The sequence below is a fragment of the Ursus maritimus genome, unplaced genomic scaffold, assembly GCF_017311325.1.
Source record: "Ursus maritimus isolate PB19 unplaced genomic scaffold, ASM1731132v1 scaffold_8, whole genome shotgun sequence".
Lineage (NCBI taxonomy): Eukaryota > Metazoa > Chordata > Mammalia > Carnivora > Ursidae > Ursus > Ursus maritimus.
Window position 1 is genome coordinate 32,368,848 of NW_024426996.1, and position 20,036 is coordinate 32,388,883.

Below are 20,036 nucleotides of genomic sequence, written 5' to 3' on the forward strand. Positions count from 1 at the left end.
GACTCCCCACTAAGAACAGAGCCTGACACAGGGCTCAATCTCATGACTCTGAGATCATGACCCTGAGACTATGACCTGAGCCAAAATTTAGAGTTGGATGCTTAACCGACTGAGCCATCCAGGTGCCCCAATATTGTATTAACTTTCTAAGGTGATACATGGTAACTAGACTAATTGTGGTGACCATTCCTCAATGTATACACATGTTGAATCACTATGCTCTATACCCGAAGCTAATATAACATTGCATGTCAATTATGACTTAATAAAATTTAAAAAAAGATACGGCAACCAAATTTTTATTTATTTTAAAGATCTTATTTATTTGACAGAGACAGAGTGAGCGTGAGCAGAGGGAGGGGCACAGAGAGGGACAAAGGGAGAGAGAAAGGGCCAAGCAAACTCCCTACGGAGCATGTAGCCAGAATCGGGGCTCAATTCCAGGACCCTGAGATCATGACCTGAGCCAAATTCAGACGCTTGACCAACTGAGTCCCACAGGCGCCCCACAACCAAATTTTTTAAAAAGCCTACTACACTGTTATGAAATAGAAGAATGCTATATGCCTTACAAAAAGAAAGAAATATTTAAAATTTGTCCTAAACATAAGCGCTGCTATGCCTCAAAGTGAACAAAACTCCAAAGTTCCAGCAATTAGAGTTAGGATGAAGCCATGCTTAGCTACTCTCACTGGAAAAGTGGTTGCCATTCTGAAATTCAAATCTCTTCTGTTTTGTAGGGTCCATGGAACCCAGGGAAATGCTTTTTTGTTTGTTTGTTTGTTTGTTTCATTTTGTTTTACCTTCCCAGGCCAGCTTAGAGCTGGGAAAGACTGAAGGGAGCTATGAGCAGACATTCCTTACTACCAGTTTTGCAAAGTACAGATTTCTGAACTATTATGTAACATTGCACCTGATGACTTTAACCATCTTTACTCCAATCGGTGACACTTAGTTCTCATCTTACTCCTGACATTGACCATCCTCCTTGTCTGTATTAGCTGCCAGACATCTTATTAGGATTTGCTAATGTTTCTAGAATGCAATTATTGTGAATAACTATGTTAGAAGTTTTTCTCCTTCTTTCTTTTTCATAAATTATTATTTTCAGATATTTTGCTGCCTATACTAGAGTATGGTTCCAAAAAACAGCTGCCTCTGAATTTGAGGTGGGAAACCGACAGACTCATGATGTTATTTTGAGTGAAATTTCTTTCTAGTGTCACTTCTACCATTTACTTATTTATTATGTCTTCCCGTAGCAGCCATGAACAGGCACCGCTGAGAATGCCCGCTGTGCAGCGTAGATGACTGGCAGCACCAGCTGCTGCCCCTCCAGGCCCACAGTGGCAGTCACCCTAAGCCTGACCATTCCCTGGGCTATTCCCAGACAGTAATTTAGCACAGCTGCAGTACTAGCTTCGACTCATTGTGATGGGTCATGAGACTTGAATAATGGGTAACTTTGGCTCTGGTCTCTGCATTAGCCTAGCTGAAATTTTCAGAATTTTGCTGAGATTTAAGACTCTTTCTATCCAATTCTCATACATTCATCCTTTCCTGTGACATGTCAGACTGCTTTAGAGTCTGAAGGTTATCCTTACCTACTCCTTCTCCACTCTTTTTGCTTCACAGGAGTTTCCTGCAATAAATCTCTCACCATTCTACCCCCTCTTGGCACCTGTTTCTTAGAGGATCCAAACCAAAGCTCTGCCACTGAGGAAAATTGTCTGTATTACCTGCGTGCGCGTGTGCACATGCGTGCATATGTATGTGCGTATGTGTTAGTGGGAGTGCTATTAAAATTCATATCACTTATGGAAAAACCACTCTTCTTTGGCTAGGTCTTCCATATAAAATGGCAGTGATATAAAGATAAAAAAGCTTAAGCTATTACAGTTTAATCATTTAAAAACATTTCAAATATTTTAAAAAATAATTATTAGAAAACAGAGAACTTAATAGGGGAGATAAAAATGTGTGCCAAAAGAAAATAAAGCCAAAACACTAATATAACATTTTATTTCTTTTCAATATTTTATGATGTTCTAAATAAGGAAAATGTCATAAAATTGCCATTAATTGGCTGACTCCTGACATTGTTACCTACATGCTTTAGAAACTGTAAATTGGATAAAAATGGTCAACAATAAGATCAAAATACCTCCTACACATATTGATTATCTGGGGAATGTGCAGCTACAAATAACACCATGTATTCTAGAGATAAATGCTGTTTATATAAACTTAAGAAGGCAGTATCACTTCTGTTTCCTTTCTAAGCCCAATTAAACTTCCTCAAACTTTCAAATGTTCCATTTTATTAACCATTTTGTGTTCTATTCTCTAGTAAAGCCCTGCTGGAATCAGATTATTCCATAGTTCTTTCTAAATAGAGTTGTTTTGTTTTCTCTAATTTCTCCTTTGGGGTTTGCATAAAAATGACATTCTCCCGCTTGAGAAAATTACCTTGTAAAATAAGATTAATTTTATTAAGCATATATTTACTGCTAAAGGAGGTGAGGCTATCACAAAATAAAAATCTATTTTCTAATATTTGCCCTTTTTTCTTTATATTTACATTTGTTATATGAAGTGCTGTTAGAAAAAAACTATGACTATGTATGAAGAATGTTTGAAAACATTAAAAATATTTGTTGATTAATTCAGTTTCCCAAATATTCCTTTTCTATGCTTTTGTCCATGCTGATCTATTTGTTTGAAATTTCTTACCTAACTTTTGTATACAAAAAAAATCAACTAATCTTCTGTGGCAGATCTTATATTCTAAGATTGCCACAGATCAATTCTCACATTTCATAGGCTGTTCTCACAATGAGATGTCATACTTCTCCTATGGAGAGGTGGGTCTATTGCATTCCACTAGCATCTAGATAGACCTGTGCCTACATCTAAAGTATATTTTATAACTTCCCAAAATTATATCATAAAATGCAATACCACCCACTTGACTGTCTTCAGACGCTCACTTTTGAATTCTAGCCACCGTGCTGAAGGTGAGGCAAGAAGAGCTTGCAAACCACTTGAGAGAATCATCTTCACCTCGATTCTTCCAATTCTCAATCAAGCCACCCTATCTCAGGCCGCAAGCAGTCAAAATGAACCTTCCCTGCTGAGTACTTCCCAAATTGTAAGCTCAAGGTCTTAAGTGTTGATTATCGTTTTTTGCTGATAATTGTTAACTGTTGCTTTAAGGCATTGGTTTGAAGTGGCTTATCATGCAGTGATACTAGATGGAGCATCACTGTTTTAGTCTGGTTGAGGCCGCTACAACAAAATACCACAGACTCGAATGACTTCTATACATAGAAATTTATTTCTCGGGGGGCTTAGATGGCTCAGTTGGTTAAGCATTGGACTTGATTTCAGTTCAGGTCATGTTCTCAGCGTCATAGGATACAGTCCTGCCTCAGGCTCTGTGCTCAGTGGGGAGTCTGCTTGAGATTCTCTCTCTCCATCTCCCTCTGCCCCTCCCCCAGCTCGCATGTGCTCTCTCTCTCTAAAATAAATAAATAAATCTTTAAAAAATTTTTTATTTCTCAGGTTCAGAGGTCAGGATGCCATTATGGTCTTGTTCTAGTGAAAGCCCTCTTCTGAGTTGCAGACTGCCAGCTTCTTGCTGTGTCCTCACATGGTGGAAGGACCAGAGATCTTTCTGGGACCTCCTTTATGAGGATACTAATCCTCATGACTTAATCAAACCCCAAAGGCCTCACTTTTTACTATCATTACATAGGGCATGAGGTTTTCAACAAAATTGGTGGTGGTGGGATACAAACATTCAGATTATAGGAATCACTCTCCAATATCCAACTCAAATATTTCCTCCTTTGTCAACATTTTGGTCAAATCCTCCAGACACCAGTAAAGCATTGCTTCTCTGTACATTAAAACATTATTTTCACATCTGTAACCCAATGCTCATTTATATGCCTAGCTCTTTTACTATACTAGCATGTCTTCCAAAGAGTGTATGATGACTCACATGGTTTTCCTATTTTGTTGCCTCTCTTAGTGCAGGACATAAGGGAATTTGTGAGAATGTATATTAAATGAATAAATCTAAGTATATAAATGAAGACAGAAATGATTAAAACAATGAGTGACTGACTAAATAGTTGTTTGATTTTGAATATATTAATGTATCTGAATGTTAAGATAATAAAGATATTTTCATTTGTTTTGCTTACATATTTTTTACGTTTACCTCTACTTTATTGCATTTCTTTGGCCAATTTTATGCCCTCATTTTCTGATTTAATATTAGAATCTTAGAATTTAGAAATAAATTCTAAATGGCCTTAGTCATCATCAAATTGTTTTCTAATTAAGAACAAACATACAGAGATAATAATAACTGACCCAGGACTACGTAGTATAAGTAAGAAAACTGGACCAATGACTATTTCTCTTACTTTAGGCCAATATAATTCCTTTTGTAAAATTTTATTTCAACATTCATATTTTCTTACTGAGGAAACCATAACCCAGAGAAGTTCTATAATTTGCCTTAGATCAAAAAGATAATTGGTAGCAAAACAAAACTGTGTATATTTTAAAACTAGTGTTTGAAATCACAATCTGGTCTAAATCACAAATCAGTATCTCTTATACTCCCATGCATTGTATATGGTTGTGCTTAATAATTTGTTTTAAAACTCAAATCAAGAAAGTTCATCAAAACTTCATAATGCAATATAATGAAAAAAATCTCACTTATTTAGGAAATTGTAGTACTATTATATTCCCCAACACCTTTTCACTGGTCACTGAAGCACTAGTAAGTCATACAATTTTCTTACGAATATGGTGTGTCTTTAGTCTATAAGACTAAATATATACATTCTCCTCAGAGTATAAGTAAAAAGACAAGCCATAAGTTTGTTTCCCAAGTTAAATTTAAAGTTTCACCTACATAAACTCATGACTCATTTTATCCCTATAGTATAAATGTTACACACAGTATTAAATAACAAGCTTCTTGGCATCAGTAATGTGTTTTAAATATCTTTGTTTTTTATTTACTTAGCTAATAATATCTGATGAATTTCATATAGCTACAATTTCTTTTCTAAATGTGTTTGATAAACTTTAATTTATGCTTGCCTAAGTTGTATGTTCCAGATCATTTATTTCCCTGCTATACATTTCACCTTATTGTTAGCATATGATATGCAGAGCAAAACCTCCAATTTTGTTCTCCTATTTGGTTTTTATGCCCCAAATTACTTTTCATGGCATAGAAAATGTCTTATAACCTTTGCAAGTTTTGCTTGCACCAAAAATTTATCATTATTCTCCCAGAGAGTATTTTATGCTTACGCTATCAGATTGCTTTAACTGTTGCTCTGTGCACTTTCTATCCTATTAAACAGTCATGGCCTTCTCTACATAGTGATGATAAAATAATTTTAAGCCCATATATAATAAACCATGTTTTGCCTATCCTCTTGATCTTAAAGGAATTCTAGAAGTTTGAGAAGCTGCTTTTGTGAAAATATTTGCACAAGCAGCCTTGAAACAATATGAAAAACATTTATAAAACAAGAAAAAATAGCTATACTCCTATCACTCCAACAAGAAAAATGGTTTTAATTTAGAGTTTATTCTTTTCTAGTCCTTCTCCATATCTATAACTAAATTTTACTTAATGATTAAACTATAGTTATTTTGAAGAAGAAAAATAAAATATTTATTGTGAAATCATGTTTTTATGCAATTGTTGCACAAATCTTTTCTGTGCATTAATTCAGTAGATTTTAATATGAAAGGAAAAGATCTCTGACAAGCCCTGATATGTGGAATGTCTCTAAAAAGCAAAGTGAAATTGAAAATAACAGGAAAAAACATGAAAATGGCAATATACTTTCCTGAGATAATTGTGGTCATGACCATTTTTGGACAAATGGCACAATATTATGTTATCACAAAAAATGGGTACATATAATAGCCAAAACCCATTCAGATCAATTTAAAGTTAATTTTTAATGAATTGAAATAAAATAAAATAAAAATTCAGTTTTCAGTCACACTGTCTATATTTTGGGTGCTCGTAGTTTAATATGACTAGTGGCTATCATATTGGAGAACATAGATTATGTAACACTTCCATCAGTGCAAAAAATTCTACTGGACAGAACTTTTTTTTAATGGAAGATCTTGTATAGGCCCCCATATCTTCTGATAACTAATTAAATCAGTAAGTCAATTTCTTTGAATATCAAGATTCTGTATATAGCTCTTTTTAAACTTCTAATTTCGCAGTTGAGCCCACAAGAGAAATTGGCTTGAGTACATCGATCTCCCCACTATTTTAAGAATTGGTCATGTTTACTTCAGCATCATTGTGTATATGTCACTTGCAGTGTTTGACTATTGTAGATAACTTTTAAGTTAACTAGGAAAGTAAATTATCTAAATTAAAAACAACGAGTTTGCCATGAGGCAAACCACCAGGAATTTTTGAATTATTGAGAGATAGAAAATAATTTTTTTCCTATATTCTGATTGCCAAAAGGGGAAATTTTTCCCTTAACTCACATTCTTTTACTCCTTTTACTCCTTTATTCATTACACATCTGCAGAAGAGAGTGATTTATGTATTGGTAAATTTGGGAAGGTAGACATCACTCTTTCCTACCCTAATTCTTCATGGGAATGAGACCTGGAAAGAGAACCAGTATTTCCCATTGCCTGTTAAAGCCATCAATATTTTGGTTTGTATAAATCTTTTTCTCATCAGTTAGTCTCAAGCATGGAAACAACAGCGTTAGCCAACCAGTTATTGCCTTCTGAATGTTATCTTCTCTTGGCCAACTCCTAAGGGCAATATTCCATACTACACCAAAGACTGAGGAGCCTTCCAAACAATATCCCACCAGCTTTTTATAAAAAATCACAAGCATATTCTACTATCCATGAGGAAATTCAAAGGATCCAGAATAGGTAAATGATTCTGAAAAAGAACAAAGTTGGAAAACTTAAACTCCATACTTTCACATTATTGTCTGGTATTGACACAAGTATAAAAATACAGCTCAGTGGAACAGAAGGGAGACCAAAAATAGGTGCATATATATATATGTTTTCAATTATCTTTTGAAAAAGGTACTGAATTTATTCAATGATGAAACAATAGTCTCTTCTACGGGTATAGGAAAATGATGGGTATCCATATGGAAAAACAAAACCAAAACCCTTAGACCAGTGTTTCTTAAAACTTTTTTTTTCATTCTCATTTTCCCTTCACAGTAATCTTTTTTTAGTTTATTCTTCCCTAATCACCCCTAAAACTGTGAGAAATAAAATGTCTTTTTCTGACTCTGTAACTAAGTAGAAAGCTCAGAGCTTGGTAACATTATACAGGTTTAGGTGAACTCTATTCTCAATCAGAATGCTATTTAGTTATATTCTAAAGTCTCCCCAAAAAGAAATTTGAATTTAATACAGTCTCCAGCAGAAACTGTAAATGATTTCCAGAAGATTGTGCCTTAGGCTGAAGTTACTCAGCCTTACAATCTGTTTGCGTAAATGATTTTAAAAGTGTCTGAATCTAGAATACAAGTCTTTGATCCAAGGCAATCAAATACAGTTATTTAATGGAGACTTCTGGGGTTTTAGACTCAAAGCTGCCTTATGCAGCTTCTTGATATATTCCTACTGAAAAGAAAATTACTGGTTTGTTATTGAGTGTGGAAAGAGATTGCTATCAAGGAAAAGCATACGATCCTTGGTAAAGGGAATAAAAATTTGAGTAGAGACAGAGTAGCTCAGCAGAGTTTGTTGATAAATGGGAAGTGGCATAGCATATTCAAGAGTATTTCACAAGGGGAATTTCAGGAGCAGTTCACCACATATTCAGTAGTCCCCATTACTCATAGGGGATATGTTCGAAGACTCCTAGTGCCTGCCTGAAACCTTGCATATACTATGATTTTTTTCCTATACCTATGATAAAGCTTAATTTACAAACAATTCACAGTAGGAGTACAATAACTAATAATAAAATAGAATAATAACAATATAGTGTAATAAAAGTTATGTGAATGTGGTCTCTCTCTCTCTCTCAAAATATCTTACTGTTCCATGCTCACCCTTTTTGTGATGACGTGTGATGATAGAATGCTTACGTGATCAGATGAAGCGAGGTGAATGACATAGGTATTATAGCATAGTGTTAGGCTACTTATAATCTTCTGCCAATATGACATAAGGAGGATCATCTGCTTCCAGACGTCAGTTGAATGTGGGTAACTGAAACTACACACACACACACACACACACACACACACACACACAGGGATAAGGGAGGACTACTGCATACATAGACTGCCTCACTGCCTGTGTGGCCAGTGAAAGAGCATTTTGATGGTCAGTCTACTCCCTTTGCTGTAAGGTCTGAACGCTATGAATTTCTCCCTGCCAAGCTAAAACATGCTACTTAGTTCACTGATAGTAGTTCGTTAAATGAAAGTTGTGAATTCTGATGAACTTATAGATGGTAAATTCTGGCAGAAAAAAAAATGAGACTAAATATACACAATGGGATAGCTGAAAGTCATGAGTGTATTTAGCAATTAGTCTCCTGCCCAAGGAACATATTTGGATATTGATATACCATTGCGCTGAATCTAATGACCTTATGATATGTTCAGGTAAATGGGTCCTAGATGGTGGAATGATAAAAAAAAATTCACATATAGGGTACTAAGTTAAGGAAGTCTCTAGGGGAATTTAGAGAAAGAATGAAGGTGATTATCAATTATATGCCCACCATAAAGACCCCGTTGCTGGCTTAGAAGAGGGTCGGAATGCCAAAGCAAGTGCTTCATTCAGATCTCTAAAATTAATGAATTTGGTTCATGAAATGACAAACATGGCTTCATCAATCCATGTACAGAAAGAGCAAATGAAATCCATTATCTCTTCACCAGGGGAAGACACTAATGTGCAAGGAACTGTACTCAATACCCACAGAGGGGAAAATACTTCAAGACGGCTTTAGCAAAATTCTTTTGGATAATTGTTAATAAGTAGATGACCTAGGAAGTCCTTACCTAAGAATGTTTCAGCAGATCTCTTTAGATGGTGCTCTTTAAATTGCTTATGGTAAATTAACTTGAATTTATTGGATGCAGCTAGCTGGAGAATGGAATTATACACATAGACTCTCTACCCACATGCCTAATGAAGTATAAAAACTAAGAAGCTCCGAATTAAATGATTTCTTTTTAGCTAATGTGATGCACACTTAGTACTCTTCCATTACTCCAAAAACAAAACATGTGCTAGTTCAGAAAAAGATGCATTTCTTTTTCCTTCTTTTTCTTCTTCTTCTTCTTTTTTTTTTTTTGAATCTGCATCTCATTGTTTGAGTGTTTTGCAGAGATTGATGATGCTTTCTTTTGCACTTGCTTTTTGCTTATATCCTTTGCTAATAATTACTAAAGTTTGGTGTTGGGTAAAATATGATTGTGTGAGCCTGCTTTTCAATAAATTCTTAGTGATTATTCTCTTTTGAACTTCTTTTTTTTTTTTTTTAAGATTTATTTATTTATTTTAGAAAGAGAGTGAGCAGGGGGCCCGGCAGAAGGAGAGGGAGAGAGAATCCTGAAGCAGACTCCCCGCTGAGCGTGGAGCCTGATGTGCAGCTCTATCCTAGGACACTGAGATCATGACCTGAGCTGAAATCAAGAGTAGGTCGCTTACCTGACTGAGTCACCCCGGTGCTCCTCTTTTGAACTTCTTATTTAAAGCACCTAACACTTATTTAAAAACTAAGATATTTCAGATTTTTCTCCCACATTATTCAGAATACATTATGGTTTTAAGTCTATGGTCTATTTTGAGTTAGTTATTGTGAAAAGTATAAAGTCTGTGAGATTTGTTTGTTTATATTCTTCTTCTTTCTTTGCACGTGGATGTCCAGTTGTTCAAAAATCATTTGTTGAAAAGAATATCTTTTCTGCATTAAAATTGTCATTGTGTCTTGGTCAAGATCAGGTAACTTTTCTTGTGCATGTACTACGTGGACTTAAAAAAATAAATAGCATTTAGATAAAGTCGGTTGGTGTTGTCATTCGAATATATATAAATGTTTTATTCTACTTTTTCTATCAATTCCTGGTAGAAAGCTGTTGAAATTTCAAGTATGACCTTGAATTTGTCTGTTTCTTAACTCTTTCAATTTTGCTACATTTTTTGATGGCCTATTATTATTTGGATGCATTTTCTTGATTGCTATACATATGTTTTTGATCAATTGACCCTTATTACTAAGATATACACATCTTTAACTCTGGCACTATCCCAGTCTTGAACTCTACTTTGAACATTTAATAAAGCCATGGCAGCTATCCTATATTCATGGTACATTCGTTTTTCATCCTTTTGGTTTTGATTTTTATGTGTCTATGTTTAAGGAGTGGTGTTTTTATAAGAACTACACAACTGTATATTTTTACTTTTTTCTTGTGTAAAAAAAACATATAGAGACAATTTCTATAATAGGGAATACAGGAACACTTTTGTGTGGTGGGAGTGATTGATGAAAAGGAAAAATAAGAGTAACCATCTTGAAGATGGAGGTATGACTGATTTACACAGGAATTAACACAATACCTAACTTAGAGTATAACACAATAATACAACAGAACTCCATATTCAATCTATTTTGAGAGCTTAGTTTGTGTATTTCCACCCTGCACAACCGCATTTTCAGTAGACTTACATTTAAAATTCTTTCTAATAGAAACTTGCCTGAGCGGAATTTAATATCAACAAATTACTGAGATTGTTTCTTATAGAGAATGAGTGTTGGAGAAAGCAACCGTGAAAGGTTTTGGTGTCGATTACATCAGGTAATTTGATGTCAAATTCAGAGTACAAAACTATTTTTATACATTACTCAAGAAATCCCACAAAGAAAATAACAAATGAGCATAAGTTTTATCTTGCCTTACTCCTGCTATTTTATTTAGGCTTAATTTTTAAAAATTCATTTCTTCCCTAGATTGGAAGTTGTTTTGTCTAAATATATAAGTGAATTTTACAGTTGTAATGAAATAAGTTTTCATCACAAGTATTCTAAAACATGACTAATGTTAACTATAATTGTTACAGTCTTGTGTGCCAATTAAAAATAAATAGTAAATAGGTCATGTAAAAATAATGTGCATTACTCTTAAAATTGAAATTTTGTTTGGTTTCTCCATTGTTTATTTATTTAAAAGTCCTCTCTTTAAGAAATGAGTTTAAAAACGAACTAGATTATTAATATCTATAATTAACATTAAAGGAAACAGACATCTATGGTATGATGTATCATTACTATTTATCACCTTTATCCCTAAATATACTCTATTTTGAATCTATAATCTTAAAAGTATGATATCTTGCTTTTAAAATACTCAAGATATCTTTACTTCATCCTGTTTTCTATTAATCCACTTAAATCTAAAATTTCTTAGTTATATACATATAATTCCTTATTTCTGTATTTGATGGAGGCTTTGACTCAACAGAAAATCCTTTTCATTATATAATTGAAATTTCTTCCTGATTTGGGAAATTGGAGGTGGAGGTGGCTGTCAGATCAATGATGTAAGAACCTCTATGCACAGGAACTGTCCTAGGGACTGGGTTTATCAGTATAGAAGTGAACAAACTAGACAAAATTTCTGTTTTCATGGAGCATACATTCTAGTAGCGTAAGAAGGTAGATAGATAAATTGGATAGATGATGATAGATAAATAGATAGATAGATAGATAGATAGATAAACTAGATAGGTAAAGATAGTGATGAGATTTATGAAGAAAAATTAAGCAGGCCCAGGATTGGAAAGTGACATGTATTTATTTAGATGGTGACATCAGGAAAGGCTTTTCAAGAGAGCTTCAAACATTTGAACTAAAAACCATTAAGAAAGTCATAGAAATCTTTGAGGAAGACCATGGAGATAGATAACCAAAAAGCACAGAAGTCTAGAAGGAGACTAGATAGAGGGGCTAGAAGCTTGTGAAGAAGGTAGAAAGTGGTATTCAACATCACGTAATCTCATTCTTTGTCCTCTACTCAAACTCCAAAATTCCATCAGTATTCTTCCTCAGATTAAAGCTATAAAACCCCTAAAAATCTGTTCTCAGTGACTGTTTTCTTTCTTTAAGTGGGACTACTTTCAATGTGTTCTCGCATGAGTGGAGAGAATTCTCAACCAGAACAAGTGAGAGTGTTGGCTACGTAGTTTTGATTTAGCCGAACTATGCTCTACCTCGTCAAATACCAGCTACATTCCCGTTCAACTTCATGTACTTTAGTTAGAAGTATGTAAAAATTCTATAGTGTTGGATGGGTTGAAGTTTCCTGATTATATTGACTTAACACATTCTATTGTTAATAATCTAACACAGAATATCTCCAAGTACACATAGCCACATAATTATACCTATATAATTCATGTAGATTTCTAGAACAGTGCTATAATCTAGGTGTTGATTTAGACCAGTCTTGTAAAAGAAATCAATTTAAGGTTCAAGGTGATCAAAAAGAAAGAATACAGGCACTTGATTTGGGAGACTGAGAATAGTATTTATATAAATATGCAGTAATTGAGATTATACTAATACAAATATTATTTATAATACTAGAAAAGACCCATTCTTTCCATGGCCTTCCTGATTTGGGACAAAGGTCATCAGCTGATCTTACCAAGTAAGACAGAATTTTTCATGTCCTAGCATTGAAGCAGGGAGCTAGGGCCTCATGGGAGCCCCTGTAGCCCTGTCATTTTTATTTCATTCTTTCAACACATACTTATTTATCTCCCATTCTGTGTCAAAGAACTCTAGCCTGTCAAATTATTCAAGTTTTAGTTTAGCATGTGTCAAGTCCTTTTATTAGTTTTTTATGCAGCCAATAACTCTATTAGCCAACCAGTTTTTTTTTTCTTTATTTTCTCATACCACATTCTGTGGGGAATGATAGATAATTAGCTAGATATTTGATTCCTTTTCCCTGGGGTATCTAAGTTCCAAAGTTTTACTTTCACTCTTTTAACATGGGATAGTGTATTTTTAAGTGCACAGCTAAAGGTTTCATCATCAAATTTAAATGGTTGTAAAAATTTATCATGAACCTATTGTTAATACTGACACAAAAATATTGTACATCATTATTTTAAGTGTGTTAATGAAATCTAAAGATCACAATGATTTCCATAATTGTCCATTTTTAAAAAGTGTGAATAATTGATACTTCTTTCTATAGCAGTTTTAAATTTTCTTTCTTTTCTTCTGAATTTATAATGTCTATTTCACTTTCCCCAAATACTAATGCAAAAAATTTTTAGTTGAAATTTAAATATTTCAATAATATTTTAAATTTTTTATTTTCATTCCGGCTAGCTAACATACATTGTGATATTAGTTTCAGGTGTCAATATAGTGATTCAACACTTCCATACATCACCATGTGCTCATCAAAACAAGTGCACCCTTTAATCCCCATCACCTACTTCACCCATCCCCCTGCCCACCTCTCCTCTGGTAACCCTCAGTTTGTTCTCTATAGTTAAGAATCTGTTTCTTGGTTTGCCTCTCTCTTTTTTTCCATTTGCTTTTTTTTTTGTAAGTGTTTATTTAAATTTTTGTTAGTTAACATATAGTGTAATATTGGTAATATTGGTTTCAGGAGTAGAATTTAGTGATTCGTCACTTACATAGAACACTCAGTGCTCATCACAAGTGCCCTCCTTAATGTCCATTACCCATTTAGCCCATCTCCTAACCAACTCCCCTCCAGAAAGACTCACTTTGTTCTCAAGAGTCTTTTATGGTTTGCCTCCTTCTCTTTTTTTTCCTTCCCTTATGTTCATCTGTTTTGTTTCTTAAGTCCACATATGATTTAAATTATATATTTGTCTTTTTCTGACTGACCTATTTCGCTTAGTATAATTAGTTTTTAAATCCCAATGACCAGGTTGTTTTATGTGTTAACAATCTCTTAGATTGTTATCTTATAAGATAATATTAATTCACACCTGATAAACATATTATATAAGAGAAGTCATGAATAAGTGCATGAAACCTAAAATGGCAACTAAATTATAATTATAACTTTTAAAATTTATAGGACATAGATATATAGGAAAATAGGATATTTCCTATAGATATATAGGATAGGATATTAGACAATGAAATGACCATATGAAATTGAAAAAAATTATTATAGATAGGATATATATATGTAGGAAAATAGGATATTTCCTGTAGATATATAGGATAGGATATTAGACAAAGAAATGACCATATGAAATTGAAAAAAATTATTTTAGCATTTTACTGTGGGCTGTGAAAATACTACATATTTATATTCAATTTAAAATGACCCCCCCAAAAAATAAAATGATGTGTACCTTAAGAAAAATTGTCATAAAGGAATAATAAAAAGAGATATGGACATGTGAGGATTGTTATATACGAAAGAGTGATTTTGTGTCATGCTTGAAAACTAAGTTCTGGAGTTACATATTTGACAAAATTTAATAACATCAATATCTGAAAGGGATCAATTAATGCTAATTAAATGAAGTTGCTTTCCTAAATTTTAAGCTATTATGTTTTGAATTAAATTTGGTAACACTTGCACTATCCATATACATAAAAAGATATTCCATTTTGAAAGTGTAATTTAAATGGCATTATGAAAATTACCAACAAATACAAAAAGAAATATTGAGTCTCTGGTAAATAGGGGACTTGAAAATTTTGAATTAAGAGTACTTTAAAGTGCATTATTTATAGAGGAATCACTAAACTATTCCATTTATGTTAAGCTAAACCTAATAAGCACATGGTAAGAAAGGATAAATGTTCCTAGAAGTAATTGATGAAGGACAGGGAATAAGATGCTTATTTCAAAGTTAAAAATAATGTATTTGAAATAGTTAATAACGTTAAAGAAACATTCAAAACATTTATTTTATGAATTGAATAAAAGAAATACAAAGCACTGTTAGGACCTATGAAAATTAAACTAAAGATATAACGATGTTTTAACTTACATAGGGAACTTCTCTTCTTTAAATCAAGCAGGAAGACCAGGACACAGGTGTATGAGAGAGTTTACTATGTTTTTGTGTTTTGAGAACAGGGAAGATGAAAATATATTCTTAACAGCAAATCGTTATTTTTCAACATACTCTTTTTACAAGTCTAAAATATGATTCTAAGATGGATAAATAGTTGGATGAGAACTACATTAATACATAGATGTCAACTTTATAGGTTGGATGAAATAGGGCATGATTACCTTTAATATATCTTATTGATACTTCAGGAATAATTATTCAAGACAATAATTGGGATGAAAGAGTTGAGCTGCTTAAAAAAAACTATCATTTTTCTTTATTTCCAGTGAGAGCAGCAATGTATTAAAAATATGTTTGTGGTACTTTTTTTGGAATCAAATTATATTTTTGTGGACGGGCCCTTCAAAGTAGCTGCTATGACACTGTTGGATGTATAAATCTAAAGTACAATTTTAATCTTACGTGATTCTCCCCTACCATGTAATGTAAGCAAACTTTCTTCACTTTGCATTTTAGTGTAATCATAGAACTTTAGAAATTTATCAAGTTTCACACACAGTATACACATCAACAAATCTCAAATTTTGGATTGTCAGTTTGTGGCTGTGTCATTTGCACAACAAAAGAAAATTAATATCAATATGTTATGATCTACACTAAGGTTTAAAAAGTCCCTGCAAAGCCAAGATGTAGTCCAGGTATGTTTTTTCCCTTTTGTTGAAAACATGGAATATTTTTACTATATCAAAGGTAAAATACAAGAATACTATTTAATATCTTCTAACAATACATGGCCACTATCTGATACCACCTGTGGTAAAAGGAAAATTTTTTAAAAAGATAAGACTTTTTTTTTTTTTTTTTAAGGAGTCTCCACGCCCAGTGTGGGGCTTGAACTCGTAAGAGTTAAGTGTTGTACACACTGAACCAGCCAGGTACGCTTAGTCTAGCTACCTTAATGTAAGTAAGCATGGCTGGGAAATAAATAAAACGATGATATATTCCTTAGCTGTTTTGATAATAAAATAATTGATGTTAAATGGAATTTTAAAAACAATCTTATTATAACTTTTGAGAATTATCTAACGTAAGTCCTCACATATAAAAACATTAAGGGGCAACATTTTTCCCCAGGTGTTAACAAGATGATCTTCAGCCAGTCTGCCCTTCTTTTTACTGACAAGCTGAGTGTCAAATAAACATAAATATTTGAGTTGCCAAAGTCCACCACAGATAGAATTTTGTGATCCTCTCAACTTTATTAATGTCCTCAACAGTGAGTCAATTTATTTTTATTTAATTAGAGGTGGGAATCAATCATTTCTATAGTTCTAGTAAACAGATTTGCCAAGCCTACTGTTTTGAAAAGTATTTTTGAAATTCTTGATTTGATTTCCTCCTTTTCACATTGAAGACCTAGGATAATTATTTCCAGACTAATGTTAATCCAAGTCATTGGTTACAGAAATCAAATCACGATTTTAAACTGCTTTGAAAATTATGCACTCACACGAACTGTAATGCTAATGTGGTTTTCTGAGAATTATCGAATACAATAAGTGGTGTGATACAATCTTGTGAAGTTTAATTCAGTTGCTCAGTGAAATAGTATAGATTGAGTTATCCATCCTTGACCCGCTGTTTTAATTGCAGTTACTTTTTGAGAGTTGACTCAATTTTAATATATATAATGCGAGACAGTTACCATTCCCTTTATTGCTGATAAGAATATTGGTGATGATATGCACAGCTATGTCCATTAGAACTAGAAACCAATAAAACAATGTGGTGAAAGATAAAGCACAATTTTTATGTTCTGTTTTCGCTAGCCACTGTAAAAAGAAGAATATTTGTTTGGCCATAGCACAAGGTCAGGTGACTTGGTTGCTACTTCAGGCTGCTATGGCTGACATTGGGCCACAGACCTGGTATGTGCATCTTTTTTCTTTTCTCTATTTCACTTTTGTCTCTTTCTTTTTCTTTCTTCCTTTTATTCTGATGATGCTTTAGTCCTGTAGGCGATGTCTCTAGATATGGTGGTACTCAGAACTAAAGAACTTGCTGACTCTATCAGAACTCACTATGTAATAAATTTAAAAAGTCAGAGAGCTGACTGAATAGTTACTTTGAGCACTCAACACTTTAAGCAAGGCTGGAAATTAGCAGAATATCATATTGTTTCAAGGAAGCAGCTATTTGTTTATAAGGTATTGTGTATTTTTGATGTGAATTTACTTTCAGTCCTTATATTAGTAAATATGTATCTTCTGCTGTCCTTAAGAAGGGTGAGTGTTGATAACGTGTTAGTCTTGTATGTTACATATCCCTATTTTGAGAAATCTCTTTCAAAATAATGTGGATTTACTTCACATAACTTAACAAACGTTTACCAATGTATCTTATGTACAAGACTGTCTCACTCCATTTCTCTATTTTTCATCACTCATACTATTGAATGTGCTTTCATTCTTACAACAACCTTTGATGGATTTTACAGTCATAGTGGACTCATTCTAAACCTACTTCTTCCTAGATTCTCTTCCTTTACTTGACCTATTTCTGGGAAAGATAATGAATCTTATGTTATTATCTCCACTCCCATAATTTAAATCCAGTTCCAGGCCAGCTGTCTTGAAGATAATTCTAGCTTATTATCAAAGCATTATGTAAAACTCAACACATGCCAAATCACCAATTTTATTTTTAAATTGTCAAAATGTCCCTACTCCAAAACTTCAGAACCACCTTGAATATGAGGACAATCTGGTCAAATCCTCTCCTATCCCATGTGGATCAGAACTGGCTCGTGGATCTCTCATGTTATCTAGTGGTGTTCACAGCAGTCCCCGAGAGAGGTGTTTCCTTCCAAATTCTCACTCAGTGTTGTCATTGCTACAATTTAACATTGACCTCCATCATTCTATGTGCAATATCATAGTAATTGCCTTCTGGGAAGCCTATATGACCCCGGGTCCTCTCCTTTTTTCTCAAATACTGTACAATATTTTACCCAACTTCCTAGTGCACTGAGTTTTATATTCGTATCTTGCTTATCATCATTTACACTGGAGATTTTATTTTGAGAAATGAGTAAACCATGCCTAGTGGTCTTATTGCAATAAAGAGGCAAGATTAGATGGAAAATGTGTGTCTATTATCTTCATTCATATATTCTCAGGGTCTAAGAGAGGAAATAAAAAGAGAGACTTTTTATTTGTTTAAGCACATAGTGTGTGTTAAAAAAATATGCCAGATGTCTTGTGACTATACCTTTTCTCCAAATTGACAGTGACCAGGGAAAATATTTGCATGTGTGGGTAACTTATTTGATGGTACTTCTAAAGGATAAAGTGAAATCCAGAGTTCACCTGGAGATAAGGTTGTTGGAGATGATTTAATGTTGTCCAATTTTATTTACGCTACCTTGTTTAAGTGGTTGGCCTTAGTGCAATCTGTGATGAGACTCTAGAGAAAGAGGAGCGGGTCTCCTTGTTTTCCCATGGCTGGATTATAGAAATGTATAATGTATATAATGTACAATCAGGTTCATACATTAAATTAAAGTAGAAGTGATACTGTAGGAATAGTAATAATAACAGTAAAAGCTCAGATAGCCTTTTACTACACAGCAGGCACTACTCTAAGTTATAGTTTATGTATTAGCTGATTAAATTTTTACAATAATCTTCTGAAGTAAATAACATTATCAATATTTTTAGATCAGAAAACTGAGTCACAGAAAGGCTAAGTAATATGTCCAAGGTCATACAGCAAGGAGGAGCTGGTAGAACCATGATTTTGCATAAGCCAACTGACAGCAAATCCTCTATGCTCAACTTCCTTGCTGTATTACCACAGGGATGGGTGTGGGGAATAAAGGGATAATGACCATCAAGTCTTTCACCTGGGATAGTGCAGGATTATGGTGCTTTATTTTCATGATGTGCCTTATGGAGGCACCAGGCAGTTGCCTGAGGATAACCTTCTATGGGATTATAGATTAACCACAGGAAAAAATTAGTCATTCAGTTTTTAAATTCAAATGAAAAGAAATCAGACTAATGAGAGTTTCTAGATGAAAAATTAACTAATACAGAGGATGTTCAAATGATACCCAAGGAATATCCACTGTTAGGTTTTGAGTATTATATGCTGTATATCTTGTGGTGCCTATGGGGTTTGCCATGGGCAATCTGGGAACTAAAAAGGAGTGATTGCCTAACCTTGAAACAGATATAAATGAGATGAGGATTCTACCTGTATTGGTTGAAACATTTTCACTCTTCAAGAAATAATTATTTATTCTTTTTCTCCATTTGAGCCCTTGAAGAAATAGTCAAAATAAGGATAATTTAAGAACCACAGGGATAACTTAAATATGTGCCAATAAATACCTGGAACACTAGCATCTTTTTTGTTGTTGTTGCATTTAAGGTCAAGATGGCAAATGTGGATAATGAGACAATACAATGTTTTGATTTTTTTCTATGTTGTTTTATTCACTCAAACTTTTTATTCATTTTATAAATAAATATTCATTGAATATTTTAAGTGTAAAGTGTTTTGTGGGAAATTGTTAATAAATTACACCCTACAATAGATTAAAATTCATATGTTGAAGTTCTAATCCCCGACATGATGGTTTTTGGAGGTGGGGCCTTTGGAAGGTAATCTGATCACGAAGGTGAAGCCCTCATGAGTGGGATTGGTACCCTTACTTGAAGAGACACAAGAGAGATGATCTCTTCTTGGCCATGTGAGGATATAGAAAGAAGGCAACCACCTGCAATCCAGGAAGAGGGCTCTTACCAGACACTCAATGTGCTGACAGCTCGATCATGGACTGGCCAGCCTCCAGAACTGTGGGAAACAAATATTTGTTGTTTTAAGAAGAGATTTCTTTACTACTTTATTTTAATTTGATAATT